This window comes from Equus caballus, chromosome 15 (genome assembly GCF_041296265.1).
Source record: "Equus caballus isolate H_3958 breed thoroughbred chromosome 15, TB-T2T, whole genome shotgun sequence".
NCBI lineage: Eukaryota > Metazoa > Chordata > Mammalia > Perissodactyla > Equidae > Equus > Equus caballus.
In genome coordinates this window covers 52,104,676-52,124,661 of record NC_091698.1, presented here as the reverse complement: position 1 = coordinate 52,124,661, position 19,986 = coordinate 52,104,676, and the positions used below count along the sequence as shown (strand labels likewise).

Below are 19,986 nucleotides of genomic sequence, written 5' to 3'. Positions count from 1 at the left end.
AACTGCTTCCCAGGGGCTGGCCGGTGGCACAGCGGTTAAGTGTGCACGTTCTGCTTCTCGGCAGCCTGGGGTTCACTGGTTCAGATCTTGGGTGTGGACACGGCACCGCTTGGCAAAAGTCACACTGTAGCAGGCGTCCCACGTATAAAATAGAGGAAGATGGGCATGGATGTTAGCTCAGGGCCAGTCTTCCTCAGCAAAAAGAGGAAGATTGGCAGTAGTTAGCTCAGGGCTAATCTTCCTCAAAAAAAAAAAAAAAGGAAAGAAAGAAACTGCTTCCCAGAGGCCAGTACCATCCACCTGGCACATCCTAGGCACCTCAAATGAACAGAGCACCTCTTCAAGGACCCACACGTTTATGTATGTACATCATCTGACTTAACACTTACAACAGTCCAGAAAAGTAGGTATGATGGTCCCTGTTTTACATTTGAGGCTTCCTAAGGTTCAGGTAATTTACCTCTGGTGACAACGGCTAAGAAGCAGCAGAGTGGCGTTCACACCAGGTCAGCCTTACTCCACAGGTATGCTAACACAGCGGGCACTAGCCATGTGGCTACCGAACACCTGAAACACAGCTGCTCTAAATGAGATGTGCTGTGTGTGTCAGATACACACCGCATTTCAAAGATATGGTACAAAAGAAATGCAGAACAGTTCATTAATAATTTTTAAAACTGACGACATGTTGAAATGATAATCTGGTATAGTGAGTTAAATAAAAATATATTAAAATTAATTTCACTTGTTTCTACTTTTTTTTAAACACGGCTACCAGAACATATAAACTTACTTATGTGGCTCGAGATGCATTTCTATTGGACAGCAGGGGTCTAAATCCTATGATCTTTACCAAGAAGCCCTACTACCACTGTAATGCAGCGGTAGCAATTTGCACCTGGGACACTATTTAAAAAAGGATAAAGCCACCTTGACAGCCTCCCTTCTGGTAACAAGAATTTTGTTTCCTGATGAAGACTTTAAGAATAATCTTAAATGCAAAAAAAAAAAAAAACGTGTCACTTTGCGTGCTGATACCAAAGATTCTGTAAGTAGCCTTCACTGTCCATCTCCCCTTTCCACGCCGGGATATTATTTAGCATGTTTGTGCCATCTGATTATACCTTCTCAGGCAGAATCTCCTTAAATCACGACTTGTTCTCGCTAGATAAAAATGGTTCCCAAATCAAATCGAAAGAGGATCCGGCTTTTTTCTCCTAAGGACGAGGGTTTCATAGGTAAGAAGGGGAGGTTGACAGACGTCATTCACAGGGTCTAACAAGAAGGAGTCTAGTGCGTTTCCACACCCTTCCTTGGAAGAGTGGTTCCCCGTGCAGGGCGTCCAGCTGGTGTCCGGAAGGGGTCCCAGCCAGTGCAGGAGGACCTGAGGCTGTGTGCTCTCGGTGCCTTCACCGTGGAAAAACTACCAGCTGAGCCTCATGACCTACTGCCACTGCTAACCTAAGGTTACTTCTCTCTCAGGGTTTTCAATTTTAACATTATAATAATCATCATCAGCTGCAGCAGATACCGTTTTAAAATGGACTGCTTTCCGTGTACCAGGGACTGCGCTGAGCACGTGACCCACGTTCTCTCATTTAATCCTCCGGCAATTCTTTGAGGAATTACTCTGCAAAGGAGGGAATCACAGCTCTGAACCCAGGCAAGACTCATTCAACAGCAGGCTCTGAAAGCAACATCGAGTCACCCTGCCTTCTCCCCTAGCAGTCCAAGGCTATCCCCACTGCGTGCAGTCAGAAGGTGATTCAGTCAGTTGCAAAAGTGCTAGCACGCCATCATTTAATAGTTACTTAAATTGCATGCTTTTAAACAGCACTCCCAAATGATGACATGATAAACGGCACTTTACCTGTACGCTGTAACTGGCCACACAGGCATGGGCTATGTGAAATAAATGGCTTAAAGGGACTTGTAAAACTAAGCTACAACAGGGGACAAAAGCTAGGAATGGAATGTCGGCTGAACAGCTCACTTCCTTGCCTTAATTGGCTTCTGTCTTGGTGTTAATTGACTTTGTGTTAACTGCCTTTCATACAAATCGAGGAAAGCTGACCTTCGGAATGCTGGTGACTTGTTGGGTAAATATGTCTTTATGGACTTCATAAAATGCAGATTGTGTAAACACATACTCAGGATCTATTAAAAGCACTGGGTGACTGGAGTAAGGCACAAAGGTGGCTTTTAAGATTCCTGAGTACTCAGTAGTTGGACGTTTACGAAAATGAACATCAAGGATGTAATTACAATCTAGGAAGTGGATCTCAAACTCTGGCTTGCAGGCAAAGGAATCACCTAGGGAGCTTTCCAATAATGCAGACTCCCTTGGCCCCACACCCAGAGAAGCTGATTCCAGAGGTCTGGGTGGGCCACAGGCGTGTATTTTAACGAGCCCTCCAGACTGCTGACTGAGTAGGTGGCCCAGGACCAGCTTCAAGAAACAACGATTTCAGTGCTATAAGCAGCTCACTACCCTTCTCACCTGGCCTCCTGCGCCCCTACCAAAGCATACCACCCAGGGAATATGACAGACTAGAGTCCTTCCCCTAGAAGGGGAGAGATCCTTGGGAGCAGGCGGGAACTCCCATCCCCACACTGCCCGGCACAGCCAGAGCCAACAGAATGCCCAGCCAGTTGGCACCGGGAGGGCCGCCTTTTTGCCCCCCGCTCTCAAGGAGAGAGAGTTACTCCTCTAAAGCCCATAGCAGCTAATGGTGACCAACACTGCCATTAAAGGAATGTCAAGGGTGCAGGCCCAGCACAAGGAGCACACCTTTTCGTGCAAAGAGCCTGGAGCCTTTACACAGACCATGGCGCCCAGGCAGCCTCGACTGTGAGAAGAGAGGCAAATATCCAGTGTCTCACAGTCTGTGGCACTTGGAGAAGCACTTGCAGTTATGGGCCCCCAGTTACAAGAGACATGGCTGTACCTGAGTACTGATAAAGAGACTGGGCTGATGCTGGGCCAGCAGGAGAGAAGAGCGGGCGCGCTGCCTTCGCGTATCAGCAGGGCGGTCAGAACAAGAGCACCAATTGTTGCTGCCGCAGAGGACAGAGCTTCCACAGAAGAACTCGCTGACAAGCTGCACACCCAAGTCCCTGGGCACGCGGGTTCCTTATCGCGGAAGTGTGAACAGGAACTGAAGGGCCATCCGCTGTGGTGGAACAGGGCATACTTCTCGGCTCCCTAAGCTGGTGAGATCTTCAGATCCTGTGTTTCAATCCCCAGAGAGACTGTGTGCTTTCACAGGAACAAATGTGCCCTCGACCACAAATAACCCTATCCTTAAAGCTTATCAGAGCAGTTCACTACATTTGTTTTTTTCTACTGGACATAGAGATTGCCAAATTGTATCGAATGTGGTGACTTAAGGATTCCCAAGGCCAGAAAGTGTCAAATCTATAAACAGTTTATGAATGAACATAGATGTTCAACCATCAAGACTGAGTACTTATTGGTAAGAGTTAGTGCATTTATTTTTATTTATTTTATATTCGTTAGTAGTTTTATTGAAAAACTCAACAAAAGCTATATAAGAAGTTGCTGCTAATATTCCCACTCTAGGGGTATACCACCTCAGAAATGCTAACAATCTAATTTGCACCAACACGCTACTAGTAAAACTAGTTAAAGAGAGAAACATCATCTTAAAAAAAAACGAAAAAGGGCCTAACATTTTCAAAGAACAAGTTGTTTTTTCACAGGTCTGTGCTACAGCAGATATTCATTCTCACATGTTTGCTTGAATTAAGTGACTCTTAATTTCACCTGCCTGATTATGAATCTTCTCGTCTCCAAACAGGGAAAAGAGGAAGGGCCGACCTGATCGGTTTTTACACGTATATGAGAGTATTACACTTTTGTGATTATCCCATATGGCTGTCACAGTCTCTGAAGTTGGCATTCTTACTGTCCCTGAGAACCACCGAGGCTCTCTGGATGTGAAGGGCTTGCCAAAGGACGAATTGGCTGGTCGCTATTGAACGAGCTGACCCTCAACTCTGGTCATCTGGGAAGGGCCCATCACCCAAACCACCACAACCAAGACCAGCTCTGCTGTTAGCTCTACCACAAAGCTGTTCCCACTTCTAGAACTTTCTTGGAGGTTCCAAGCCCTTGTCAAGACATATTAGTATAGAAAGAAACACACATACTAGGTCAACTGAGGAGATACACATCTGGGCACCACTGGGCCTAATCTCCAAGTTCATCTACCTCAATCCCTTCTGTGAAGGGAGCTTTCTGGGGGAGAAGAGGGGAGCAGAGGGGACTAGGCAGGGATGGACAGAAAGCTAGAAATCTACTAGAGGATATGAAATAGGAGATTTGGGTGTCTGAGGCACACAGGCCCAGGCAGTCGTGTTCAGGCTGCCACTTTTCCGGAAAGAAGTCTTTGAGTTCTTAAATCATTAGTTGACTCTGTCCCATTTTTTTGGTTTCATGTTTCATTATTTTTTAATTGTGGCAAAATATAGATAACATTTCATTTTAACCATTTTTAAGTGTATGGTTCAGTGGCACTAAATACCTTCATATTGTTGTGCAAGACTCTGTCCCATTTTTAGGTGTGCCGTTCACATTTTCTCCTAAGTTATTAAAACAATTTTTCAGCCTTCCCCATATTTGCATGTGGTGTCACACTTCTGGGTGACAAGCTACAATCTTAAAACCTGGCATTAGTTTTTGTTAGAGGCATCTGTTTTAAGTCAATGTATTTTCATTTCTGGGTAAAAGCACATAATTCTACAGCTCTGTTTTCCTTTAAATTTGAGCAACTACTGCTCCCATGTTAACAAAAGACTGTCAAAAATCAAATGCAAGAACTACTCCTGTTCCCTGTAAAACAACTGGCCCACCCCACCAAAAAAAAAAAAAAAAAGAAAAGACGAAATAAAAAACACCCCTATATTTCTACATTTACTACTTTAACATTAAAATAGCTAAATTTGTATCCTAAAGGCATCTGTGTTACATCACCAAGGAAAACTTCTGAAAAAAATTAATGGGGCTTTTAAAGTTTCAGCCAAACCTTTTTTAAAAATAATAAAAAAGTCATAATTTTGGACAGCTGTAGGTGATTTTTTTGTGGGCTTTAGATTTTTTATTAAATAAAAGACCTCTTGGATCAACAATTAGAATTTGGTTTTTATCGTCTCTTATGATCTCATTTCACATGTAGCATCAATTTGGTATCTTCCTCCCTAAGAGATTATTTGTTATTTAATTTGAATGAGATGAAACCAAGAGGAAAGAAAGGGAAGGGAAGGAGTAACATTCTTCAGAACATTCCTGTTCACTGATGGATGTGTGTGGCCTTTTGAATACCCTCCGATATGGCCAACTATTCAGGATAAAATAATGGGCAGTGATAGAGAGGAATCTTTTTTTTTTTTTTGAGCTGTAATTGACATATAACATTCTATTAGTTTCGGGTGTACAGCATGATTCGCTATTTGTATATATTACCACAATAAGTCTAGTTAACATCTGTCACCCAGGGGGATCTTTAAAAAGAGTAAATGCTCCCTGGTCAATGCTGTCTTGGTTGGTTACAACACTCTAGGTTTGGTTGGTGTTCCCTTCTTCCAAACTCTGATTAGTCCAAGGCACATTAGAATCTCCCGGATTTGTTAAAATACTAACACACAGGGTGGGGATGAAATTCTAATTCAGTTAGTCTAGGGAGAAGGGAGGTAAGAGTGGAAAGATGGAAGGGTGTTGTGTCCTCAATAGCATCCCAAACCACCCCCAGACATCCCCCACCTCGGGGCCTCTTATATTGATAAACTGTCCTTGTTAGGACAGTTGGGGGGATGGGTTCCATTTCAGGCTATATGCCAGGGGTGGAGGGTGGACCACACCTGTCTAATTCTCTTGATCACTGCTGTACTGCCCAATGCAGAACAAGAGGAACGTGGAAGGAGGGAGCTGCAGGTAAATCACTTATAACCAAACTGCCCTGACTCTTTGGATGATCCAGAAGCACTGGGATGGGGAGCTCGGAACCTTTAGGCTGACAAGGAATTCTTTACTCTGTAAGAAGCCTGCCCAGCTGATGGGGATTAATAAAGCAAAACAAAAGGCCGGGGGGGGTGGGGTATAGAACCCCAAAGGAAGGAAATTCTTAAAAAATACAAATTTCCTAAAAAAAAAAAAAGCAAAAAACAAATTTCCTACCCTACACAAACAGCATGAATCTTGTTATCGCAACGGGAGTCCTGACTGAAAACTACAGTTTCAAAGCAGGATTGGGAAATGGATCAAGTCTCACCACAGCAAAGTGGGTGTGTCCTCCCAGCTCCCAGGGATAGTGTGTCTTGGTGTGGGTATTATTTTCACTCTTCCTCAAGTCTAGGTTTCTACATGCCCTTGGCTGTGTGATTCAGTACCAAGGATAATCCCAACTTTATCAGGAATTAACCTATGCGGCAGCAGCCTTATAAAAACTTAAGAGTAAAAAGCTATCATAAAAAATTTTCCTTATATGACCAGCTGGTCAACTTTTCCCTTCCACTCTTGCTTAACAGCATCTGTTGGTTTAGAGGCGTGCGGAATTCTCACACTCATGTACCCAAACCGCCACCCTTCCCATCCTGCCACCGACCGAGCCCCACCCCAGGAGATGTGCAGATCAAATATTACTTCCTGCTGTCTATGACCACACCGTCTTGGCAGTTAACATCAAAAGCAAACACATGGGGAGAACAGAAGGCACTGGAGCTGGGGAGGAAGGACAAGCACAGGTAATGTTTCATCAACGTTCTTGCTGGTGCCCAGGTGCAAAAACCTTGGAACATCATGTGTATTTCAATTTTTCATCTAAGGGCTCATCTTCTCCTCTCTCCTAGGATGGCGAGCTGAAGGACGTCCTCCTCTGCCTCCACTCTCTACCCTCCTGTCCGTGGAACATGACAGGTGGAAGCCATACCTCGGGACCCCTGTCTGCCATTGGCAGGAGAGCTACACAGGAACTGGGCTTGGCAAGCTCATCTATCTCAACCTTATACAGGGGATGACCAAGGCTAGCAATCTATTCAATGTTGATGGTTGACCATCAACACGGGCCACATTTATCTGAACTGAACATGTTTCCACCATCTTTTTCCTGTCTCCTGACAGTTCAATTAGAGGGTAGCAATTGTCATACATATTTAACACAGCACCCACAACAGGACAGGAACAAAGGCCAGATGACATCTGTTCACTGACATATCCCAAAACACCAACTAGATGTGCGACCTTGGGTTTGTCACTCGACCTCTCTAGACTGCAATTTATGTGTAAAAGAAGGGAGCTGAGCTGGTATTTTCCTAAGATCCTCCCCAGTTCCACAATTTTATGGTCAAGTTGCAACCATTTTACTCAATTGAGAAAGGGCAATGTATTCTCCACTTCACAGGGGCAATTCCACTTGACCAGTGCTGTGTTCCTGCAGAAGTCACAATACTAAAAAGAAACAAAAACAAAAACCCTCACTTGGGTTATTTCCAGGCTGTAAGTGTGATCTACAAAGGAAGCTGGTTAATTTTGTTCTGAATCTCACAGCCCCCTTGACCATCTTCCAATAAACATAAGGACAACCTCTTTGGAACAAAGGTTTCTATAGCAATGCCTACTGCATTTTATTAAAGCCAGAGAGAAAAGCCCTGCCCACATATGGTGGAGCCTCAATTACTAGTGGCCTTTTTCGAAAGCCTTGCACCCTCTATCTAGTTTGAATTTACCAATATGCCACTTCATCAGTTCTTTGCTTCAAACCTTAAACAATTCCATTCTACCTAAAGAACAAAAGCCCAAATACCCACTTTGTTAGCCTGACACACAAGAACCTCCCAAATTTAGCCTCAGCCGACTGGAGCAGCTCTCTCTCTGAGCTCCCCCAGCATAAATACAGAGGTAGTTTCCCTGCCTGGGGAAGAACCTTTGGCAGAAGATGCCTCCTTCCCCAACTTGCCAGACCCGCCCTCTCCCCCCAAGCACCACCCCCATCCTCATCTGAGTCCTCTAAAACTCAATCCCACCTTGTTGAAAGTGAACTCTCTCCTGGCTGGTACAGCAAGAGGTATTTTAATTTCTTCTTTGCATTTGTCTCTATTTTTAAAAAAAGAATATTATACTTGTAAATAAGAATAAAAGTTTTTTTAAATATGAACTCCCCTTGCAATGTTTGGAACTAGAAGAGTTCTTCAATATTCTGATATTATTCAGTCCTTTTATTTTAGTGACAAGACAGCTGAGTCCAGACTAAGAAGCTCGACGTCTTGCCTAAGGTCACACAGCAGGTTAGTGGCAAGGAGGGAATGGGAACCTATGTTTCCTGACTCCCAGAACTTACACATGGCAACAGCACCCATCTTCTTTGCTACCTGGTATCCTTTCAAGAGCTTCTAGTGTTGGGTGTATCCTCTTTTCCACGATAAATAGAGGGTGAGTTGCACAGCACAGGTGTTCTAAAAATGCCGACTACTAGAGTGGAAAGAGGGAAGAGCTAGAACACGGAGAAGACAAATGCCCCTAGCTCCCCACCTTTATGAGAAAACCCAACCTTATGCCAAGTCTGTAGGGCGATGTCCTGACTCATGTCCAACTCCCCCATCTACCTCCAATTCAACTGGTCCTCCGCTTTCCCTCACACCTGCCACCCACCTCTGTATATGCGCCCCCTACAGAATGACCACACTTGGGTTCTTAGCTCCAGAATGAGGGTCACAGCAATGATTCCCAACTTTCTAGTACTCAGAGGGAGAAAATTCAGGGGCCTAGTCCCCTTCTCCAGGGATTATAGCTGTTATTTTTTAATAACTGTACATTGAGACAAAGATGACATTCAGTGTGAATTTGGCAGTATTATAACAAGGTTGTATTTATTTTTTTTTAAAGATTTTATTTTTTCCTTCTTCTCCCCAAAGCCCCCCGATACATAGTTGTATATTCTTCGTTGTGGGTCCTTCTAGTTGTGGCATGTGGGAAGCTGCCTCAGCGTGGTTTGATGAGCAGTGCCATGTCCACGCCCAGGATTCCAACCAACAAAACACTGGGCCGCCTGCAGCGGAGCGCGCGAACTTAACCAGTCGGCCACGGGGCCAGCCCCCAAGGTTGTATTTTATTATTCTATAAATGCAGCTACGTACACTGAAAGAGTATATGACATTATGCATTCGGTTCACAAACAACACTTGGAGTGCTTATGGGTTCCCAGGCACTTGTTTGGGAACTGCTGGGCGGCTGCATCAGTCCAAGACTTCAGAGGGGCTATCTAAATGCTGGGGAGGGACTTTCAGTCTCTTATCACCTTCCCCTGAAAGAAAAATATGACAGGCTAATGAAGATACAACCAGAGGGTCTACAGTCAGCTCGTTTCAGATTCCCCATTGCATCTACCTCCATGGTGCAGTTATTACTACCACAGGCATTGGTATTTTTAGTACCTCTTTTCTGGGCAAACAAAGGGTCTCTCACTTACTCCAGTCCTCTGGTCTATTCTCAGCTTTGCTAGCAACGCGCCCTCAAGTAGAAAGCCCCATTCAGATTCGTATTCCAGTCTCTTCCCCATCTCTCACCAGGAATTATCTCTAAAGAGTAAGCACTGACAAGTGAAGGATAATTTGCATTTTAACCCTATTCAAATTTGGGTAAATGGTTTAATATGCATGCTAATATTCCATCATTATTCCCATTAAGGAAACTATTATGTTAAAGTGTTTAATCAGGAGAATTAGGGAGAACTCCAGACACCTAAAATTAACCTCTAATAATCTTGACATTCATTTCATCTAAGTGCAATTTGCCAAGCTCTAAGCAACTCCCTGCTTAAGATGCTGCTAAGGCACGTGGGGATTCCTGATAAGACCTAAAAGCAATTCATTTCCTAACTAGATTGCTGTCTACCAGAATAAACTAAAAGGGCTGCAATTTAAATACAATCAAGTCCCCAAGCAGTCACATTCCAGAAGACTTAAACATCATCATCTTGATCCCCAGGAACAACAATGCTATTCGCATCAGAAACAACACAACCACTTCCTCTTTCTCTGACCTTCTCTGTTTAATTACTTCCTGTGATTTCTTCTAGGGCTGAGCCTGCCCGCTTCGCAGGGCGGCAGGCTGATTTGTCCGGAAGGTGCAGAATGCCAGCTGACCGTGGGACATTACACACAAAGCGCTGGGACTTCGTATTTTCTTTTTAAGTGACAAATCCTTTGGGCCTCCTGGCATTCACCAGGAACATTTTTAAGTCATAAGAAAAAATTCTTCCAGCACACTACCATCTGAAATGGAGCTATCCCTCAAAGCTGTAAGTCCTGCCACCGATGGGGAAGTGCAGGTGCCTGATAACATCTCTCAGTGTGTAAGCACCACCTTCTTGGCCAATGAGCTTCTTCAACAGATTCCAAATGCCAAGCCTGTGAAGCCGCCTGTGAAGACACCACCTGGCAGCTGTGCGCTCACTATCATCACAGCCAGAGATGGGCCCTTGCTAGTCAAAGCGTGGTCCATGGATCAGCAGCACCTGGCAGTCTGTTAAAAATACAGAATCTCAAGCCTTATTGAATCAGAATCCTCATTTTACAAGATTTCCAGGTGATACCCTATGTGCATTCAAGTTTGATCCCCTCTCAAAACAGCTAAGCTAAAACACAGATCCAGGAGAATCCACAGGTCCGTTCTGCTCCCACACTCTTTCCCTCAAGGGTCAGGAGGCTGGATCTCTTTCCAAAAGAGATATCTCTAGAGCTGCTCTTTATATCAGGACAGAAAAGGCCACCTCCGCAGGTACTGGTTCCCTACTCCACAGAGCTGAACAGGAATGCAAAGAAGAAATGTCATCTCAACTTTTGAGGTGAGTTCTAATTTCATTTGCTCCACAGTAATACAAACCAAGCTGGCACACAGGACACAAATTTTTTTATTGAGAAATGTGAGGATCTGTGAAGTTATGATACATAATGTTGTTCTACAGACATGGGATTTGAAGTCAAAGGACCTGGGTTAAAAATAACAAGTCCTGCTCTGTGACCTCAGACAAGATATTTAACCTCTCTGCATCTTTTCTTCCCCTGTAGTTTGTGGATGCTTGACTGTTGGACATATTCCATCCACGTGTGAGTGCGCATGTACATGCACATAAAACACACACACACAGACACACCCTAAAAATAACTTGAAGAACTTGTTAGGGTGTTGAGATGGGCATGTTGTTCCTTTAATACTATGTATGAAGAGTCCCCCCTCCCCAAATCTGGGAATCCCAATGCCTGCAGCTCCAGGAGGAACCCTGCAGAAGGTGGGTAAGGAAAGGGAAAACAACTCTGACAGTCAATCAATCAGTCATGAAGATGATCTGTCCTCCTACCCTTAAGGCATACGAAAGTGCCCAGCACCCTGGAACGTAAGCTCCTGAGGGCAGACTCCTTCTGAGTCACAGCTCTGGGACTTTCCCGAAGATTAGGTGTCTGCTACCTTGGGTGCAGCAAGCAAATGCCACTCAACAGCTAGTTGCTACCTTTCCTCGAGCCTCACCCCGACTGTTATTTATTTTATCCAATAAAATAATGTATACATGGCTTGGCAATTAGGGTCCAAGTACGTTCTAAAGCCAAGTTCTTCAGATTCAAAGTCCACCACACTCCAACCGATCACCTGTAATCTAGTATCCCCTAATTTTCCTTAGGATAAAAGACATGTAAGGATGGACGGTAAGGGCCTCAAAGCTGGTTTACAAACAGCAGACTCCTGACTGAAATCCGTTCACACACACAGTAATGAGAAGGCAGCCACTCGGCTTCCAGGGCCAGAGGTAAGTAACGTTGAGCCAGTGCACACCATCCCGGCAGAGCAGACCTGTTTCGGAATCTTTTTTTTTTTTAAAGATTTTACTTTTCCTTTTTTTTCCCCTATAGCCCCCTGGTACATGGTTGTATATTTTCAGTTGTGGGTCCTTCTAGTTGTGGCATATGGGATGCTGCCTCAGCACGGCTTGATGAGCAGTGCCATGTCCGCGCCCAGGATTCGAACTGGCAAAACCCTGAGTTGCTGAAGCGGAATGTGCAAACTTAACCACTCGGCCACAGGCCAGCCCTGTTTTGGAATTTTGAACCTAAGAAAAATCATAGATTTGACTTAACCTATTAAGCAAAGGAGAGAAATTTAATTGCTATATTAAGACTATATTCACACTTATGCAGCCTTAAAAGGTCTGTAAAATTATTCGGATGTTGATGATTAAATTAAACCTCTGGGCTAGCATCCACTTTATTCCTTGGCTGGAAACATAAAATGCAAACACCAACATGGCATGCAAGTAGACAAAACAAGTCAGAAGCCAACTTACTCCTAAGAGAGCCCTCAGCCCCACCCATCCCCACCAAGCCTACTGACCCTTGTTTTAGACACAATTTGAACGCTGTTCGTAATATGATTTCTAAACCACAGATAGGGATGGCAAGAGAGCCAAGGATGCTACTATAGGTAATTACATTGACAATAAGAGCTACGAAAAGACATCAAATCTCAAAAAGCATAGCCAACTAGGATCACTGAGCAAAGGGGCCAATTGTCAGTTGGGCATTACTGAAATTAAAGTACCAAAACTAAGGTGCTATTCTAGAGGGACCTATCAGGACAGGACTGGAAAGCCAAATGAAAAGAAGAACATGACTTCTAGCCTCTAATTCTCCCACAAACCCCCTTGAGCAAGTCACTTCAACTCTCTTAGGCATAAAGGGAGAATCTCATTTCCTGCCTCAAAAGGTTGCTGTGAGGCTAAAATAGTTAATGGATGTGCTCTGCCTTGGAAATTCTGAAAATAAATCATCCCTGGCTACATGATGTGAGCTCCACCAGAGGTGGAGGACTGTCATGGAATTCCCGACTTATCAGGCGCTGCGCTAACATGTTTTCCCTTTGCTACCTCATCTCCACTTTTTAACAGCCTACGAAGTAGGCAGCAGAATGAACTTGGATTACATTAACCCAGGGCTCATGGCTTAGGGCATTTGCCAGGGTCCCTTCATCAGTAGAGGGCAGAGGCAGGGTGTGACCCCAAAGTCCATGTTTCTTCCACCACCATCATGGCAATCTGCCCCTTTTCGTAGTTTTGAAAAAGCAACCTCAAAGTCCTTTTGGTTGTAGGTACAACATGAATGACCATTTACATTTTTATATAAGGTAAAACTACTTTTCACTTAATGAATATTTATTTTAACCAATCAATAAACATTTGCAGAAAGCCTACTACAGACTCAGCCCTCTGCCAGGCTGTGGGAAGACGGGTTAACAAGCCATTGATCCCACAACTGGAAGGACGGTGGGCCAAGCTTGTCTGTGCATTCTCAGTGAGGGTGGGATGCAAATACAAAATAAACAGTCCTCATGTGAAAAAGCAATCCTGCAGGCCAGAGCCAAAGTGATGCCTTGAGAAAAAGAAATAAGAGAAATAAATAATAAAAATGGCAACACAAAGATTTCATTACCAGATGAACTAGGGAAGAAAATTTTAAAACTGAACCTGATAATTAAGTTTTAATCATTTATGAATGGGCCACACAGTATATATTTAAGAATGAAAACAACCAGATTTGAAAAATCATTATTTCAGTCCACAGAGGAGCCGGAACCACGCATCTCAGAAGCTGCCGGTGTTGTTCTAATCTCTTCAATCACAAGTGCCAAATGCTAGGGGGACGTCAAAATCCATCTCTCCACCTCTACGCTCTAAGTGCAAGTTAACAGAGAAATTTTATTTTTAAGTAAATCTTCAACTACCGTTTGAGAACAGCATAAATAACATAAGCACAATTTGCTATCACGTGTGCGATATGCCACACATGAACATACTGTTGACAAGATTACCTGAGAAATGAGTATTATAAAACAGTTGTTCCTTAATTTATCTAACTCTTATGCCAGTTAATATCAAGTATTTTACTAAGATCCCGGCCTCACTTCCTCTCCATGACATGGGACACGTGTCAAGCCGTAATATAACAAGCCTTCATGCCTCCCCAGGGCAAGCATGCAGAAGACACATTTCACTCCACAGAGCACTGTGTGCACCTGTGCAAAATACTCCTTCTACTCCAGTGACTAAAAGCCCTAGAAAATGCCTTTAAATATCATCAATGTTCTAGCCTTCAATATTGATTAAAAAGAAACATTTATAAGAATAGTCAATGAGCTTATTGATATGACTGGGTCTTTAAGAAAAACAGCCCAATTTACTTAAGAGAAAACAAGCCAAAACAAACCACCACACACACCAAAACTTCCTGCTCTGCCTCTATTATCATCTTCTTCAGTTTCTGAGGAGTCTGCTGTCAGATTGTATATTTGTGTTCAGCCCAGCACTAGAGGAACTATGCCAATACTGGAGTTCATCAGCACAGCTGTCTCCAACTTCAAGCGTTAGAACTCCATCAGAACCCTGCAGCTACTGCAAATTGTGAATATTGTGATTTCTGCAGAGGCAGAAACACAGGCCCTGGCTTATTGAGCTCAAGACCTTCTACTTCCCAGTTCCCACAAGAGTGACTGGAGTCAAAACGGTTTTGAGTTGTCAATCACAGACCACCACCACCGGAGAGTTCTGCACCCAATTTCCACAGAATGCGGCAACAGCTTCATGTCAACAAGGAGTTTCTCAGAAGGCGGCTTATGCACGCCCTAGGTTAACCAAATACAACAACTGTAATTATTGCATCAGTCGGCAGGGAGAGAACAGCATTTTAAAATAATTAAATTCATTTTTTAATTCAACAGACATTTATTAGGCAACCACAATGTGCCCAATGGTATTGGGAAAACAACTAGAAAACTAGGCAGTTGAGAGGTAACCCTGGATCAATCTAAAAAGCTCATATTCTGGGCCAGAACATAGTGGGGTATAAGCCCAACTCTAAATGGTGATAACCACCATACGGCCCTGGTGGGGGGGGGGGGGGGATGCTATAAAGAGTCTTCAATTTAGACTTGGAGAGTGGGAGTGGGGAAAGCCTAGGAGGACTCTCACAAAAGGAAAAGCTGGCTGGGGGGAATGAGCAGAACATCACTAGTTTGAAGAAGGGAAGGAAGGAAGAAAAGAATTCCAGACTAAGGAGCACAAGTAAGGAGACTGTCAAGGCAGAATAGATTGGGTATTCGTAGTGATTCACATTTTACTTATTTTCTTGGTTAAAGCAATCAGAAAGCAGGGGGGATCAGCTATAGTTAGACAGAAGGTAGCATTTGCTAATATCCCTTTGGAAACAAACCCAGCAGATGGAGGTTAGTCCAGGCCTGCCACCTAACCAGCTGTACAGTAAGTGCATGTGGGAAGCACTCTGATTTTCTAGTGACAAGCTTGTTCAGGTCTTTCCAAGTTTTTTTGTTTTGTCGTGCTTTGAAGATTATCTGATAAACGGACCAAGATTCCAGTTCTGCAACGTCAACTCCATGTTTTTAACATTTACGAATTCTACTTATGGACAGCAGAAACATATCTCCTTTTGAAGGCCAATGCAAAGAAAATGGATCAATACTTGTATCAGGTCTAATTTCTACAACTGTTATTTCAACGAATGGAGAGCTAACATTCCAGTAATAACCAACTCTGAATTCACACTCCTCCTATTATCTTAATGTGTATCACAGAATTCACAAGTCCAAGTTTATTTAAATTCACTTTAATTCAGTATGTGCCTCATTGCATTTTAAGGGAAGGGAAGTGGAAAAAATTATGGCAATGACAGATTGTCACCAATTGAGAAGAATCAGGGACTGCATGACTGGCAGACATGGTGTGAGCTCTGAAGTCAGAATGACTAAGGCTGGCCACTCTCTCCCTCCTGAGACGGTACCTCACAGTGGCTAAAAACAGTCTTTCCTGAGCCAGACTGCTGTGCTGCTCAAATCCCAGCTCCTTCAGTTACTAAAAATATGACCTTGGGAAAGTTACTTAACCTCTCTGGGCCTCAGTTTCCCCATCTATAAATGGGGGTAACGATACCATCTACCTCATAGGATTGTTAGGAAGGCCAAATGAATAAATTTTGCTGTCTTAGGCAAATAACTTTAAGCTTCTTTATCGATTAAATGGGTTATTTGAAAATTGACAAGCTAAGCCTGTAACAAACCTATCTCACGGCCCTGGAAAGAGCCAACACCAAACACTGTTTTATGCTTGCTGGACTGTAAGCTTTACATAGGGTATCTCATTTAATTCTCACAGCAACTCCCCGAAATCGGTAATATTTACTCCCATCATATTCACTCAGATAACACCAAGCTGAGATATGTAAGTAACTTGCCTTAGATCAGAAAGTTAGCAAATGGTTATGCCTTGAGTCTTAAGTATGTTACAGACACATTTAAAGCGGGGTCTGTGATTGGCCCCTGGCTAGAATAAGCTGTTATAAAAGACTGAGTGTTAAAAACATCATGGAGATTATTCTTAATTTTGTAAAGTGTGATGAAGATATTGGGGTTTCACGGAAGAATATTCCCGTATTTTGGAAAGTAAGCTCAAGCATTTAGATATAAGAGTTCTGATGTCTAATTTCTTTGAAATGATTCAGGAAAATACTTAAGACTTTTTTAAAAACGGGAAATGTTTCAACATTAGGAAAAATATGGCTGAGGGCAAAGCTGCAAATCCATTCTCAGCAAGGTGTGTGTTTCAGAGAAGAGTTTATGAGAGGAACAAAATAGAAAGCTGAATGGCAGCCCGATGGCCCAATGGCTCCTGAGTTACCACTCGCTTGAGAAGGGTTTCTTCATTTCACCTGCAAATTTCCAAACCATTCATAGCCATGATCAAATGCTTTAAAGATACAGACAAAATACATATGATTTTGAAAACTTTTTCCATTGCTATGTACAAAAGACCACTTTCAATAGTTTGATGTTCTTTACTTTTTAAATTTTAAAAATAAATTTGTAGAATTGTAAATCTTAATGTGCATTTCTATCTGAAATGGGATCAAAGAAGGGTTTGTATATTTTCTATATGGAGCTAGTTTTTAGGACCATCAGTGGAAAGAGCAGACAATCTTTCCTGAATTACCATACATTTATTAGAGAGGAGTTTTAAATTGACATGGAAAAGAACATTAGAAGACAAAACATTTTACTATTTTTTAAAATTAAGCACAATTTTACCAGTGGCAAGATTCTAATTTATTGTATTCTGATGCTAAATGCTTAAACAGATGTTTAAATATCTGTATTGTTTAATAAAAACCTTAAATATATACGGACTATCAAGAAAACCTATTTTACCTAAGGCACAAATATACCTCCCTTAGGTCTCCAGTTCGATGTCACCAATTCTCTTTATATGTAACACACCTTGCCTGCTTCCAAAAGGTAGTTGAGGGACCTCAAACATAAAACCGTTAGAAGAGATAATGAAGACCAAAATTCATATGGAGGAGGGGTAAACAAATCTAACAAAAACCTAGACTAATATGGCTACCATAATCAAGTAATAATTTTACCTCTGAGCTTCCAGACAGTGGTAGCAAAATAACAACAAAAAAAGCAATCACAGCAAGCTCTGTAACTCAGAGAGAAACCTTCTTCCTGGCACTAAACATTTAAAAGGAATTTTTCAGATGGGTCATTACATAAGAACATTGAACAATATAATGGACAGTGTCCACAAACGGCAGTTTACAACTCATGCGGCCGTCGTCTTACCTGGCATTTCATGTTTCACGTCAAGGTCATTACATTAAAAGTAATGCCGAGAAGGCCATTTCTGCAGTGGGCTAAGGCACCACAGCTTTCTGATTCTCTAAATGAAACCAGAACCTGTCCTCAAACATCCATTGTCTCAACTGGGCTTCTGACAGCAGTGGGGGCAGCGGGTTTCCGTGCTGAACTGCTCTGAAAGCCTGGCATAGAGAAGATTTATTTCTTGCTGGTGATCCCACCAGAAATCCTTTTGCTTTGGATACCAGATAGAGTAGGATGCAAAGCGGATGTACTGCCATGAAAAGGGAGGGGCCAGGCCAGTACTCCCAAGAGATGGAGCCAAGGAACCCAGTGTAGGGTGGCGGAACCAATCTCCAAGAAGCAGGAAGCCCAGAGAAAGGCTACCGTCCCTCACTGCTACTACTGCTATTTGTGTGTGCAGGGACAAACGAGGAACCATAAAAATACCTGCTTATTAGTCAATTCTGAAGGGGGCAAGGCCCAGCAGCGTATCTCTTCCCCTCCATATTTCAGCCTTACAAGCGCAACTTGTTTTCATTTTACCATTTGAAGATACAGTCTACAAAGGCAAAGCAAAATGTCTAAAATAGAAAAACCAGCAGATGTGATGGCACGGCTGCGACAAGCACACCAGGCAGGATCCTATCCAGCTACGGGTGTCCAGCAGACCATGGGTTACTGCAGTCAAAACTCCCTGGGGACCCACAAGAAGAAGTTCCCTTTCCCCAACACCAACCCTCCCAACCCCCTCCAATCCAGCCTGGCAACAGCAGACGCCAAAGAAGAAACGGGCATTCCAAAAAGAAAAAAAGTAAGTAGATTCTTAGAGTAGAAAACAGCTTTCTGTCACCTGCTGCAAGAGAAGCCCTCCCCGTCGCCCAGCCCTGAGTCACTTCCCCTCTCTGTACTGAGTCTCAATGCTCGCGGGGGCATAAGACCCGGGGCCTCGGAAGCTGGCCACTGGCAGCCCGATGCCCCACAGACACGAGGGGCCCCCCTCCCAGGCGCGTCCCGGCGGCTGCAGACCGCCTCTGTGCGCCCAAGCCGGCGCCGCCGCTACCTTGGCTAATGGCAGCTCTGAATGAAAGGAGCCGAGGCCGGCTCCGGATTTATGAATGTGCAGGGGAGGAGGGGAGGGATATCATGTGACAATAAAGGAGAGCGTCTTATTCACAAAAAAAAGTGCTGGTGGCGGGCACAGCCACTGAGCAGCGGCGGCAGTCGCCGTGCGGTGACCGCTCGGACCGAGGCGGACGACCTCAGGCGCCGGGCGCAGCGGCCCTGCTTCCATTGCACCCGCGACTGGAAACGCCTCGGGCGCGGGTGGGAGAAAGCCAAACCCGACTCGGCGATCGCCAGGCAGGAGAGAGCTGCACCTGGGCCCGGGGCTGGAGAAAGGCACCGTCCAACGGCGGGTGGCAGGTCTGCCCGGGAGCCCCTTAGGCGGAGCGCCCCGAGCATTGTTCCCCGCGGGCCGGGCACGCAAGCCTGTGCACGCGCGCACACACACACGTACACACACACACACCGGCCTGCAGCGCGCTGCCCCGCACGCTCCCGTCCGCCCCCGCCGCACACGACTGGGATCCGCCCCCCGAGCTGCCCCGACCCCGCAGGGCGCCTGTCCCGGGCCATCAGCGCGTGCACACACACTCACACGCGCCGCGGGACCCCTCGGGCGGCTCCAGCTCGCCCGGCGGCGCAAGGACCCGGGCGCACGCAGACCCCCGCGCAGCCAAAGCCCAGTTCTCCTCTCGCTCTGCCGTGTTTTTTATGAATGAAAATGTGGTATGCAAATGAGAGCGATTCAAGAAAACGAAATGGCGGAGCCTGGGCCCCAGTGGGCTCCCGGAGGGACTGCGGGCTAGCGGCGGGGCGAGAGAGTCACAAAGTCAGCATGTAAAAACCCACCGACCCCAGGAAACCGGAGCGGGGGTGTCAGGTCTTCCCCTCCAGCCGCTGAGGACTTCAGGGGGAAGGGGTGTTTGTGAGTCCCTGGAGAGGGAGCGGGGACCGCCCCGAGGTCACCCGCGCGCCCTTGGCCCCCGCAGCGGCCACCAGCCCGCCGACCCAAGGCGCGCCCCTGCCGGCCGCAGCAGTTTTTGCCCCCTCCTCACTTCAACAAGAGGGGAAATCGTGCGTCCCAAACCCCACAGGCCAGCGACTCGCTGCACCCCACGCCAAGTTCACCCAACGAGCGTCCCCGCCCGCGTCCTCAGCCCCGGCCCCCACGCTGTCCCCGCGGGGCACCCTCGTCCCACTCCGCGGCCAAACTT

At 44.9% G+C, this 19,986-nt stretch overlaps 1 protein-coding gene across 2 annotated transcripts in view; it reads right to left on the bottom strand.

Annotated features, from left to right (window-relative positions):
* Positions 1–19,986, bottom strand: part of SPRED2 (sprouty related EVH1 domain containing 2) — a 117,325-nt gene that overhangs the window by 93,590 nt on the left and 3,749 nt on the right. The gene's annotated exons all lie outside the window — the stretch shown is intronic.